Source organism: Rhipicephalus microplus, chromosome 1 (genome assembly GCF_043290135.1).
Source record: "Rhipicephalus microplus isolate Deutch F79 chromosome 1, USDA_Rmic, whole genome shotgun sequence".
NCBI lineage: Eukaryota > Metazoa > Arthropoda > Arachnida > Ixodida > Ixodidae > Rhipicephalus > Rhipicephalus microplus.
In genome coordinates, this window is record NC_134700.1 from 49,499,095 (window position 1) to 49,513,228 (window position 14,134).

The following is a 14,134-nucleotide window of genomic DNA, read 5'->3' on the forward strand; positions in this document are numbered from 1 at the left end:
TCCGCGACCGTGTCCCAAGGAAGTGCGGCTAACTCGGCTTGCGAAGTCGAGAGTAGTGCTTCCAGAGGCTGCAGCAGTGTAGAGCATGTAGGGATGAAGCAGCGATAAAAATTGACGAGTCCGAAAAACATTGTAGACTGCGTATGGACGTGGGAAGTGGGTACTCGAGGATAGCTTGAACTTTGTCAGGTAGAGGAGTGATGCCATCTTTAGTGATCTGATGTCCGAGGAATGCTATCTCAGAGACTCCAACCTGACACTTTTCTACATTCATGACAAGATCGTAATCACGCAGTCGAGTGAGAAGCTGACGTAGATGTGTCTTGTGCGTTTCAGTGTCCTTGCAGGCAACGAGAAGATCGTCGATATAGGCGAAACAAAACGGCAAGCCTCTAGTGACTTCGTCTATAAAACGCTCAAATGTCTGAGCTGCGTTTATCAAACCGAAAGGCATTCGTAAATACTCATAGAGCCCAAATGGGGCAATTATTGCAGTTTTAGGAACGTCAGAAGGCTCAACGGTGATCTGGTGATAAGCTTTCACAAGATCAATCTCCGAGTATACAGTTGTGACGGTTAAAAAGGCAGTACAGTCCTGAATATTGGGTAACGGGTATCGATCTGGAACGGTGACTGCACTGAGAGCCCGATAATTATCACAGGGCCATCAGTCATTGTTTTTCTTGGAAAACATGTGTAGCGCCGACGACCACGAGCTGGATGACGGACGAATGATTTGCAACTGTAAAATATGCTCAATCTCGTTGCGAGCAATTGAAAGTTTATCAGGGCGAAGACGGCGAGGGCGGCAGAGAACCAGTGGACCTGTGGTAACGATGCAGTGGGTCACAGTGTGCTTGGGGGTCTTATCCATGCGAGAATGCGTTGTAATCTCCGGAAACTCGTTGAGCAGAGCTGTATATGGTGACGTGGGCGGTTTCACGAAAGTGGGGTTTAGGGCCGTAAGGCGTGATAGAAAACTATTGACCGATACGCCGGTATAGCTATCCACCAGGCGACAGTGGTTCATATCTACGAGCAGAAGAAAATGCCTTAAGAAATCTGCGCCTAATATTGCGTAGCGTACGTCTGCTATCCAAAATAACCACTGCAGTTTCCTATTAGACCGAGATCAAAAGTCAGAGACTTCTGTCCGCAAGTTGCGATGACCGAAGAATTGATCGCTTGTAAAGGAGTTGACTTCTCGCAAAGACGCCGGTCAGTTTTGGATGCAGGAATTATGCTGACTTCTGCTCCAGTGTCAACCAGCAAGCGCAGACATGTGGTTCTGTCGGTGATGTGGAAGAAGTGGCTTGTTGCTTGGCTTTGATCACCCGCCGCTGTTATTGACGATCGGCCGGAGCGTTTCCCATGCGCCATGAGCAATGTGGCACACATCTGCGAGCCGCGGCACGAAAACGCCGGTGATAATAGCATGCGTTCTGCAGTGAAAAGCAGTACTCAGGCTGGTGGAGGGGCCGTTGCGAAGCAGCCGACGGGAAAGATGGTCGATGTGGACGAGGCTGGTCATTTAGGTTGCGAATGCTCAGCAATTGCAGACGCAAATTGGGGACTTCAGCTGCGAGATCTTTTACCGTTTCTCGCAGAGAAGGTGCTTCGGAAATCGGAGAGGTGTGGGCAGCGTTTATGACTGCCGGAGCAACGTCCATCATGTCATCGGCCATTTCTGCCAGCTCCGACAGCGGCTTATCCTGAGCTGGGACAAGAACCATTCGCATGATAGGTGGAAGACGCTGTAGAAAGAACTCACGTTGTACGGATATTTCCGAGTCGTCCGGCTGGTCCCCAAGCAGGTGCTGCGGGTGACGTAGAAACTGTGTGGGACGGTGGTCCCCGAGCTCTTCATTGCACAGAAGTTGCTGAATGCGCCGATGCTTAGGCGGAACGAGTCGGCGAAGAAGAGCCTGTTTGACTGTCATATTTGGAGTGTCACCAGGCGGGCCTGCGAGGATGTCGCGTGTTTCGGTCATTGCCTGTGGCGGCAACGCTTCAACGAGGAGCTCATGCTTGCGAGCTTTTGACGTGATGCGATGAATGCGGAACTTGTTCTCGACTTGAATGAACCATAACGAGGGATCGGCAAGCCACAGCTGTGGTAGCGTCATGGTAGTAGTACCTCCAACAACACCCGAAGAGAGTACATGGCCGAGCGCAGAGGCAGTGGTACCACGGTTGAGGCTGCCGAGATGCTCACGCTGCTCCATGGAAGGTCGCGTTCGTAGTCCGGGTCACCAATAAATATAGCACTCCGAAACGCGGTTCCGACAACACAGCGCGGTTTATTAATGCATCTCCGCCATTGTTCCAACTACTTCTCCTTTCTCCTCAGCAAACTACTCACTACTAGATTATATCCCAAGTGTGCCGGGCCAGAAGAAGAAGAAAAGTATGCCACAGTAGCAATGTTGATGGACTACCGGTTGTAATAAAACGTATTTATTAAAGGCCGAACCTGTGCCCACAACTCAAAGTGACTATGGTCGTAGAACGTGTCTGTCGAACACCAAAAATGTCTTTCCGATGCCGTCTTCTTTTTCAAGAGAAGTCCCGAGCGCGCGGCGCACATCAGCCGGGTCCAGCTGGATCGCTCGTGCCATCATCGTCTCTGCGCAACACTAGACGGCGCGCATATATGTCCCTGTGCGCGCGGTGACGGGTGCTTTGTCAGAATGCAGGCAAGATGTCGCGGCATAATCCCCTGCTTATACACATCGTCCCGATGCGTCCGGGAATGAATGGATTGCTGGTAGGCGTCACTGGTTTTCCGATGATCTCTCATAGTAAGGCTTCATCCGGACTACATGTACAACGTTTATAGGGTTGCAGAGTTTTGAGCACCCGTGTATAGCGGATCTGGCTCGGTACGTTACATCGCCTAAATGATGGAGTACTTCTTAAGGCCCGAAGTATCGGCTAAGAAGTTTTGCTGAAAGTCCACAATGACGCACTGGGGTCCATAACAGTATTTTGTCACCGGGTTGATAATGCGCTTCGGTACGACACTGATTGTACCGGTAGGTGTCGATAGGATGTTAGTGGTGTATTGTGTATCTCGTGATCTGTCCTGCTTCCTCGGCTCTTTGTAAAACGTCGTCTTGGTCGGGTGGATTGCTGGTATCATAATTCCGTGCTAACATGGCATCCAGTGGAGTGGTTCGGCCAAATACAAGTTCGAATGGTGTCACTCGTGTTGTTTCTTGAACGGCTGTAGTATATGCCAACGTGTTGTAGGGCAATATTTGATCTCACAGTTTATGTTCGACGTCGACATACATTGAAAGCATATCAGTCAGAGTTCTGTTCAGGTGCTCCGTTAGGCCATTTGTTTGAGGATGGTATGCCGTAGTTCTTCTCTGTTCTGTATGGGTCATTCGCGTCAGACATTTCATTAGGTCTGCACTAAAAGCTGTGCCACGAACTGTTCTCCCGACGCTGGGTGCACCATGCCTGAGGACCACGTTGTTTATGAAGAACTTGGTAACTTCAACAGCCATTGCACTGTACAGCGAGTCAGTCTCAGCGTAACGAGTGAGATAGTCCGTGGCTACGACTATCCACTTCATGCGTGCAGTCGATTTCGGAAATTGGCCTAGGAGATCCATACCGACTTGTTGGAAACGGGTATGTGGCAGTTTTATTGGCTGGAGGAGGCCTGCAGGTTTCACAGAGGAAGTTTTCCGTCTTAGACACTCACGGTTAGTTTTCACATAGTGCTGAAATTATGCTAACCATTCGGTTAGTAGTATTTTAGATGAATTCTGGCGAATGTACGGCTGACACTCATATGTCCAGATGTTGGCTCATTATGGCATGCGTGCAGAATCTCGTTTCGTAAAGGTGCAGGTACAACGAGTAAAACTTGTAACCATGAGGCTCGAAGTTCTTCTTGTAAAGGACCCCTTCTCGAAGACAAAACGAAGGGAGCCCTCTGGATAAAATGCGCGGGACTTTATTGTTGAGCCCTTGGAGAAACTCTATAGGCGGCAGCAAATCGGGATCATTTTGTTCTCTTTGAGCGATTTCTGATGACTAGACGACGCCTAGAAACGGGAAGACTTCTTTCTCAGGCTCACTTGTCTCTACTTTTGCGCGTGACAGGCAGTCGGCATCGCTGTGCTTTTTCCCAGATTTGTATGCCACAGTAATATTGTACTCTTGTAACCTGAGGTGCCATTTTGCTAGTCGGCCAGAGGGATCCTTAAGATTCGCCAGCCTGCACAGGCAATGGTGGTCACTGACTGAATATAATGGTTTACTGTAGAGATACAGTCGAAATTTACTTACGGTCCAGATGACCACAAGGCACTCTTTTTCGGTTGCAGAGTAATTTGTCTCAGCTTTCGAAAGCTTTCGGCTATAATACGCTAGCACACTTTCTTGGCCGTTTTCCGCTGGACTAGAATGGCTCCAAGGCCGACGTTACTCGCATCAGTGTGAACTTCAGTTTCGGCAGTCTCATGGAAGTGAATGAAGAATGGAGAGGTTTGCAGGCGTGTTCTTGACTCATCAAATGCCTCCTGTTGTTCACTTTCACGTAAAGGGCACGTCGTTTTTTGTTAGATTAGTAAGTGGTTCAGCAATGTTCGAAAAATTTTCCACAAATCGTCGATAGTACGCGCATAAACGCAGGAACTGACGTACTGACTTCTCCTCTAAGGGTGGCGGCAACTTCGCGGTGGCAGCTGTCTTTTCGGGATCTGGCCGAACGCCTCCGGAGCTGACGACGTGTCCGAGGATTCGAAGCTCTTCAAGACCAAAGTGCCAGTTTTCTGGCTTGATGGTCCAGTCTGCTGAACAAATAGCTTCTAATACTGTGCGGAGTCGCTCTAGATGTTGGTCAAACGTAGCGAAAACTACAACAACATCATCCAAGTACACCAAGCGGGACTGCCACTTCAGTCCCGCATGGACAGCGTCCATCATTCTCTGAAACGTCACTGGTGCTGTGCACAGGCCGAAAAGAAGTGCTTTAAATTCTTAGAGGTCGTCTGGGGTTATGAATGCCGCCTTTTCACGGACGCGCTCATTCACTTCAACTTGCCAATATCCGCTCTTGAGATCAAGGGAGAAGTATTTTGCACTCCATGATCGATCGAGTGTATTCTCGATACGCGGCAAAGGGTATACATCCCATTTCGTTACGCTGTTCAGTTTCTGATAGTCGACACAAAATTGAAGGCTGTTTATCTTTCTTTTTAACAAGCACTACAAGAGACATCCATGGACTGCTGGAGGGCTGGATCACGTCACCTGAAAGCATCTCCTCCACTTGTTTCTTGATGACGTCTCTTTCTTTTTGCGATACTCGATATGGGTGCTGGCAAATTTCTCTCGTGGCTTCTGATATAACGCTGTGTTTTGTATTAGCCGTGCGTCGCACCTTAAAGGACATTGCAAAGCAGTCCAAAAATTATTTTATAAGGGCAAACAATCGTTTCTTTTGACATTCTGGGAGCTAATGGTTGACGTTCACTGATGCGTCAACGTTGCAGGTCTCTTGTCAAGTGGTCGGCGTTGTCGCTAAACTGCATAGTTGGGTCGCCATGCAGAACTCGCGGAAATAGTCGATAGCCATACCTTGCGCGATATGCTGACATTCATTCCCAAAATTCGTAAGAAGGACAACTGAGCGACCATTTCTTAAGTGAACAAGACCCCTCGCCACGTAAATCCCTTTGGTTAACAACAGCCCTAAATTTCCATTCGCTAATCCTTCGTCGTCACAAAATGCCTTATTCTCGACAAGCACAATTACACTACAGCGTTCTGGCACTGTGACGTCATCATCAACAGCGCGCAGAGCAGTATGACGTCACTTTTCCGATTCCTCCACCGACATAGCTTATTCGGTCGAAAACGTTGCACTGGATCTGCGCAGATTAATTATAGCTTCTTTGGCTTGCAGAAAATCCATCCCTAGTATAAGCTCCCTTGAACAGTCCGGCAGTACGATGAAGTAAGCAACGTAAGTAAAGCCTCTTATTTCGAGCCATGAGGTGCATCTGCCAAGCAGCGCAATAGTGTGGCCACCTGCAATGCATATCTGTGCCCCACTCCATTTTGTCCCAACCTTTTTCAGTTTTTTTTTTGCCAATTTGCGACTCATTACCGAATAATCAGCACCGGTGACAACTAAACCATTCAGCTCGTATTCGTCGATTTTTAACCACAAATCTAAAGTAATCTTCGCAGCTGTATGCATATATATATATATATATATATATATATATATATATATATATATATAGGTTGTGAAGAAGAAAACGCATCGTTGGCAAGCAACATCGCCACCGCTTGACTACTGGGTGCTGGGTTTCTCTCGCTCGGCTCGTGCTGATCATCGCCAGCATCTGCTTGACCGTTGCTCTTTCCCGATCGTGTTTCATCGTAGGACCACTGTCGCAACAGTCGCTAATAAACCCTTTTTCAACTGGTGGAGGGTGCTGACATTCCTCGTCGCCTGAAGCTGGGTGCTGCCATTCGACGTCGCCTAAACCTGGAGCTGCGCAACCGAACGCTACCTGTCATCATGGCTACCAACAACGCGCAACCTGGCTCTTCCACTCGATCCCCCAGCAACCCCGGTGTTCTTCGTTTGCGAGAGCCCAAGGTCTTTAGGGGAGCTGATGAGACCGACGTGGAAGACTGGTTCGCTAACTACGAACTGGTGAGCGCGAACAACAAGTGGGATGACGCGGACAAATTGACTAACCTCATCTTTTACCTCACTGACGTGGCCTAAATGTGGTATAACAACCACAAAAACAACATTTCGACGTGGTCCATCTTCAAAACGTCGTTAGCTGACGTTTTCGGCCGACCCGCTGTCCGCAAGTCCAGAGCCGAACAACGCTTGCGGACTCGCGCACAGAAGCCATCTGAATCGTTCACCAGTTACATCGAAGACATTATTGCTCTTTGCAGCCGTGTGAACACCGCCATGCCCGAGTCGGAGAAGATTGAACACATCCTCAAAGGGATAAATGACGGCGCATTTCAGTTGCTGCTGGCGCGCAATCCTGCCACCGTTGCGGAACTTGTGACTTCATGTCAAAGTTTCAACGAGTTGAGGAAGCAGCGCGCCCTGACTCGGTCATTTTCCTCACACGCTGACTCACTATCTAGTCTTACTTCTGTTCCTGATTACTAAGCAACCCTGCAAGAGATCAAAGACTTTGTGCGTGAAGAAGTAGCTCGGCAACTGTCGTTGATTTTCCCCAGGCAGCAGCCACCGTCTTCTCGTCTGCCCTCACCACTCTGTGACGTTATTCCCGAAGAGGTAGCTTAGGCTATTTCCGTCGCTGCCCACCAGGAGCCTATGGCCATGCCTGTTCCCCATGCGCCGGCTATGCAGCCCGTGGCCGCACCTCTTACTTATGCCCAGGTGGTACGCAGCAGACCCCGCCAGCAGCATTTGCCCCCCATGTCTGCACTTGTTCCCACTGCACCTCTCTTCGACACCTTGGGCCGCACCGCGAGTCAGCAATTCCTGGCGCACTGCTGAGAATCAACCAATCTGCTACGCCTGTGGTACTCCAGGACACGTGGCACGATATTGTCGTCGTCGCTTCCAATCGCAACACAACGCTACTTGGCCGTTACCGTATGACCCGCAGCCCACGCACCTACCTGCTCCCTACCCCTCACCGCAGTATGGCTACATTAACTTTCCCGACCCTCAGTCACCCCAGCCCTCATCTCCGACTCACTCTCCCCACTCGCCGTCTCCTCGCAGGCGATCTCTGTCCACAATGCGTCCCCGACCCGCTTCCTCCAACCGGGAAAACTGAACGCCGCAGTTCCAGAGGCAAGAACTGCGCCGTCGTCGAAATGCCCAAGTCCTCGCACTTCACCTGCTAACGTCGTCGCCATATCTGTCGATGGTGTTTCTACCTTTGCCCTCATTGACACAGGTGCTGCCGTTTCTGTTATAGCCGCCCAGCTCCGCCGCTCCCTACGCAAAGTGGCCACGCCGCTCTCTGGACTATCGCTTCGTACGGCTAGCGCACGACCAGTTCGACCTCTCGGCACCTGTACAGCCCGCATATTCATCCAAGGCTCTATGTACGTTGTCGAGTTCATCGTCCTTTCGGTGTGCTCGCATGACGTTATCCTCGGGTGGCACTTCCTGTCACATCATCATGCCGTCATTGACTGCGCACGCGCTGAAGTTCAATTTTCGCGCCTGTCTGAAGAACCTTTGCACGAAACTCTTGAGCGGTCCGAAACTCTTCGTGCGTGAAGACACTAAAATTCCGCCAGCCTCTCTTGCCATTGTCCCTGTTTGCTGCGATGACCATAACGATGCTAAAGTAATGTTTACACCTTCCGACATTTTCATGAGCCGCAGAGCCGTTTCCTTGCCTTTCGCTACATTTGACGTCACTGCTGGCCGAAGCAATATTTTCGTCCACAACCACCTTTCTGCACCGCTTACTCTACTTGCCGGTGAATGTCTCGGTCGAGTGGAGTACCGCGATTCCTCTTTATTCCTTAACATGCCAGACAAATCGTGCAGTAGCGCCTCGATGCCCTTTCCCCACTGGAATGCTCGTCAAGTGACACCTTCTCGAGTTCCATCGCCGACACCTTAAGTGCCCATGAACGCGCCGAGCTTCTTAATCTCCTCCAGCACTTCGCGAATTCATTCGACGTTTCTCAGCCGCAATTGGGTCGGACTTCCGCAGTGCAACGCTTCATTGACACCGGTTCGCACCAGCCATTGCGTCAAAGACCATACCATGTCTCTGCTGCAGAACGTCACGTCATCAACGACCAGGTCGAAGAGATGCTACGCCGTCGCGTCATTCAACCATCGCACAGTTCTTAGACATCGCCTGTCGTTCTAGTTCGAAAGAAGGATGGATCGATTCGATTTTACGTCGACTACCGGCGATTAAACAAGGTGACGCGGAAAGACCTCTATCCATTACCGCGCATCGACGACGCCCTTGACAGCCTCCAAGGAGCCGAATTCTTCTCCTCCTTAGACACGATCGGGATACTGGCAGGTTCCTATGGCAGAAGCTGATCGCCAGAAAACTGCGTTCATTACACCAGATGGCCTGTACGAATTTAACGTAATGCCATTTGGGCTTTGTAATGCTCCTGCCACGTTTGAACGACTCATGGACAACACACTGCGTGGACTGAAGTGGTCTGTGTGTCTATGCTACCTCGACGAAATTGTCGTTTTCTCTCCCGATTTCCCTACACATCTGCTTCCGCTCCAACTGGTTCTGACGTGTTTAACCAACGCTGGGCTCCAACTGAACCTCAAAAATTGCCGCTTCGCCGCGCGAGAGCTGTCCATCTTGGGACACATCGTGTCCAAGCATGGTGTTCTACCTGACCCTGCAAAACTGCGAGCAGTCGCTGAGTTCCCGAAACCAACTACACTGGAATAATTACGCAGTTTTGTTGGACTATGCTCGTACTTCCGGCGCTTCGTGCGAAATTTTGTGTCGATCATGTCACCACTGACCAACCTCCTACGCGGTGACGCAGACCTTTCATCCTGGTCTCCTGACTGCGACGTTGCGTTTGCCACGCTCCGTAGTCTGTTAACATCTCCTCCATTTCTTCGGCATTTCCACCCAACAGCTGCAACGGAAGTTCACACAGACGCTAGCGGGGTTAGTCTTGGCGCTGTCCTCGCCCAACGCAAGCCGGGCTACTCCGAATACGTCGTCTGTTATGCGAGTCGCACGCTTATTAAAGCTGAGGCCAATTACAGCGTCACTGAAAAGGATTGCTTGGCGCTAGTGTGGGCACTTCGCAAGTTCTGCCCTTATTTGTACGGTCGCCCATTCGACCTGGTAATGGACCACCGTGCACTTTGTTGGCTCGCCACATTGAAGGCTCCTTCTGGCCGCCTAGCTCGGTGGGCACTGCAAATACAGGAGTACGACATTCACGTCATCTATCGCAGCGGACGCAAGCATTCTGACGCCGACGCCCTGTCACGTTCACCTTTACCTCCCGACTCGGCCTGCGGAATCACTGGTACCAACTTCATCGCATCTCTCGACCTCGACTCCTTTGCCAGTGAACAACACAAGGACCCGTGGATCGCTTCCCTCTTTGACTGTCTCTCTGGATTGTCAACCACTGCGGTACCACGATCTCTCCGACGTCAAGCTGCTCATTTCGCCTTACGTGATCGGCTGCTACACCGACGCAACTACGCCCCTGAAGGTCGTAAGTGGCTCTTGGTTGTCCCGCGCAGCTTGCGGTCACAAATCTGCGCCTCCTTTCACGACGATCCCCAGGTTGGTCATGCCGGAGTTTTCAAAACTTACGAACGCATTTGCCATCGCTTCTACTGGCGCGGAATGTATAATTTTGTTCGAAAATTCGTTAAGGGCTGCACTGACTGCCAACGCTGCAAGTCACCGCCTTTACACTCGTCCGGTGCGTTCAACCGCTTCCGTGCCCTGCCAAACCTTTCGATCAGATCGGAATTGATCTATATGGCCATCTACCAACAAAATCAGATGAAAGTCGGTGGATCATAGTCGCTGTGGACCATTTAACACGCTACGCTGAGACCGCCGCCCTTCCAAGTGCCACTGCGCGGGACGTTGCATCCTTCATCCTTCATCGCTTCATACTACGACATGGTGCACCTCGAGAACTACTAAGTGACCGAGGTCGAGCTTTCCTATCAGAAGTGACGTCTCTGCTTTCTGAATTTCATGTTGTTCATCGCAAGGCCACGGCATACCACCCGCAGACTAACGGGCTCACGGAGAGATTTAACCGCACCCTTGGCGATATGCTACGACGTAAACTAGCCCGCCTAAAATTTTCGTTTTCGCTTTTTCATGGCCACCTGAAGCTTAACGCAAACCCTTATGTCAAGCCGTTCTTACCTCGAGCATCGAGACATCGCCACTCACACAACCTTCTTCCTTACAAAGCTCGCACAAATCTATTCAAACACTCTTTCTTCCCGCGGACAATTGTGTATTGGAATGCATTACCCAGTTCGGTTTTCTCCGCGCGAACTGCGGCCGCTTTTTCAGCGAGAGTGTTTGCTGCCCTAGAATAATTATCGTCTTTGTTTCAGAGGTTTGCTGACCGATTGCTGGTGCTTTTCTAGTTTTTGTGTAGCTCTCGAACGGTTAAGGATGTTTTAGTCGTGGGTTTTCATTGTTTGTTGGGAAAAGTGCGTATTTGTCTGATTTTTTTTTGAAGTTGAAAAATTTAGGGTGGTCGCTGAATGTACGAGCTCTACTGTATAATGGTTTTGTTAGCTTGACCTAGAGACAGTGTGATCGTTGCAACTTTCTAGTTTACAATGAGTTTTGCACTGTGCAACGTTTTTTTTTACCTGAAAATGTGTGTATAAATGTATGTATGTGTGTATTTGTTTATATATCTATACTGTTCGTGTGTATGACCAAAACATGCTAATTGATATGTATTCACCGCTACCATGCGATACATGTAACTTTCCCATCTGCCCTCCTGCTTGGTCCTTATAGGACTGCAGTATGTATAAATAAATAAAGTAAATAAAATGCTCGCGATGTACGTGACATCCGATCATACTAACTGGGATCGCATTCTTCCATTCATAACTTTCGCATACAACACCGCGGCACAGCCTACCACTGGATTTTCACCCTTCTTTCTTCTTTATGGACGCGAACCATCCCACACCATCGACACTCTCCTTCCATACCGTCCTGACGCATCCGAATGCCCATCTGTGTCCGAAGCTGCCCGAAATGCAGAAGAGTGCCGTGAACTCGCACGCACCTTTACGTCACAAGAACAGCAGCGCCAGAAAGACAACAACGCAGACTCATCACAAACCCACAGCTAATCCCCTGGATCACTTGTGTGGCTGGCTGTTCCTTACCAAAACCCCGGCCTTTCCTTAAAGCTCGTTCCAAAGTACGAGGGCCCATACCGCGTTTTGGAGCAAACCTCGCCGGTGAATTTGCTCATTGAACCACTTTCCCCATCTGACGACATACGCCGGCGTGGACGTAACATCGTCCACATCGCCCGCCTTAAGCCATATCATAGCCCTCTGCCTCCAGACTCTTAGGCCGCCAGGATGGCTCTTTTTCGGCGGGGGCAAATTGTGAAGAACAAAACGCATCGTTGGCAAGCAACATCGCCACCGCTTGGGTACTGGGTGCTGGGTTTCTCTCGCTCGGCTTGTGCTGATCATCACCGGCATCTGCTTGACCGTTGCTCTTTCCCGATCGTGTTTCATCGTAGGACCACCGTCACAACAGTCGCCAATAAACCCATTTTCAATATATATATTGTAGTGTTCCTACTTAAAATAACGGAACAGCATTAAAGCTTCAGTATGGAACTGGCGTCCATCTTAATCTGCTTTATTTTTCACTTCATCCCCCTCTTCTTTTCTGCCCCGGCCCTCGCGCTTCTTCATCTTCTGTCCAAAGGCTCATACCGCTTCACCCTTCCCGCTTTCTTTTAATTACCCCTCCTGGGGTAATACTTGAAGACATTCCCAATTGAAGCACATTCAACAGATCCACGTTCACCAGTGTACCAGACAGTCTTCAAAATTCCGTTCTGGGTGGCTGTCTTGGTCACAGAGTAAGGCCCATAAAATTTGGCACTGGAATCTCTTATTCCTTTTCTCACTAGTACGAGGTCGGTGACTTGAATGTCTGGCATGTCTGCTCGATGCCTCTTGTCGAAATTCTTTTTCATTCGTTTTCGGTACCTCTCCTCCTGTGATTTTTGTTGCCTCTCCTCGACAATCTTGAGGTTTTCCAAGAGTCCCAACTCACGGTCTGCCTGCAGAATAGGGGTCTCTCCTGTAGAAGCGTACTGTGGACTGCACCCCAAGCCACTTGTGTAGGATCGGTTATGATGTTTTACGGCTGCTTCTAAAGAACATTTCCATCCCCCAGGAAAACTATCGTACATCTTGATGTATTGTTTCACGTCCCGTATGGCACGTTCTGCAAGCCCATTCGCCGCAGGATGGTATGGCGCACAGAACTTGATCGATACATTGTGATCTCGAGCCCATCTTACTAGCTTTTCACTCTTGAACGCGGGGCCGTTATCGCATACGATTGTCCGCGTAGTTCTAAACATGTCCCTTTCGAGAAGGGTTATGACGCTATTTGCATCTTCTTTTCCTGCTCGTGCCGCGACCATCCTGGTGCATTCATCTATGGCCAGCAGAAAAGCTTGCGTTTTTCTGACTCCTTCCCGTTTCTTGTTAAGTTCGGCGAAATCCAGGTGAACTACTTCAAAAGGCACGTTCGAGTGGCAAGGTAGTATCATGGTGTCCGTAGGCTGTTTATACTTGACTTTGTGTACTTGACACACATGGCATGAACGAACGTACTGACTAACGTCTTTCTTCATGTGAGGCCACGTAAACCTCTTGACCAACTTGTTGTAGGTACGCCAAAAGCCGTCGTGTCCTCCAGATTCTGGGCTATCGTGGTACAAGTAAAGCACTTTGGAAACAAGAGTTGGTGGGACTTGATACCGACCTTCCGTAAAAACCAGTGGTTCTGAGCCTTCCCACAGCTTCACTTCATTGATTTCTTCAGATTTTTCTGTGTTGTTTTGTACCATCAATCTTGATAGAGCATCTGCATCGGTTAAAAGCGGTCCTGGTCGGTGCGAGATGGTAAAGTCAAATTGCTGCAAGTAATTCACCCATCTGGCGATACGCCCTTTAGTTTGGGTCATATTCAAGAGATGAGTGAGTGCCTGGTGATCGGTGAACAAAGTGAACTTCGTACCTTCCAGGTACGTGCGGAAGTAGTCAACGGCCTTCAGAACCGCCAGTGCTTCTTTTTCCGTAGTAGTGTAGTTTGTTTCAGACGGCTTGAAAGTGTAACTGTAGTAACCGACTACGTGTCGCTTTTCTCGGCCAGATGCTTCAATACATTTTTGATACAACACTGCACCAGTCCCATAATGTGAGGCGTCAGTGTTCAATTCAAAGGGTAAAGTGAAATCTGGTATACGCACAACGGGGTCAGAAGAAATTCTGTGCACCAAGTCACGGTAGACTCTCTCACATTCGTCACTCCATTCAAAGGGAACTTCTTTCTGCGTTAAGCGCGTGAGGCATCTAGTTTTGACAGCAAAGTCC

The 14,134-nt window shown here is 49.5% G+C and overlaps 1 protein-coding gene across 5 annotated transcripts in view; it reads left to right on the plus strand.

The window, feature by feature from the left end:
- The window catches only part of LOC119178502 (uncharacterized), a 663,369-nt gene that overhangs the window by 272,562 nt on the left and 376,673 nt on the right, over nt 1-14,134 (plus strand). The gene's annotated exons all lie outside the window — the stretch shown is intronic.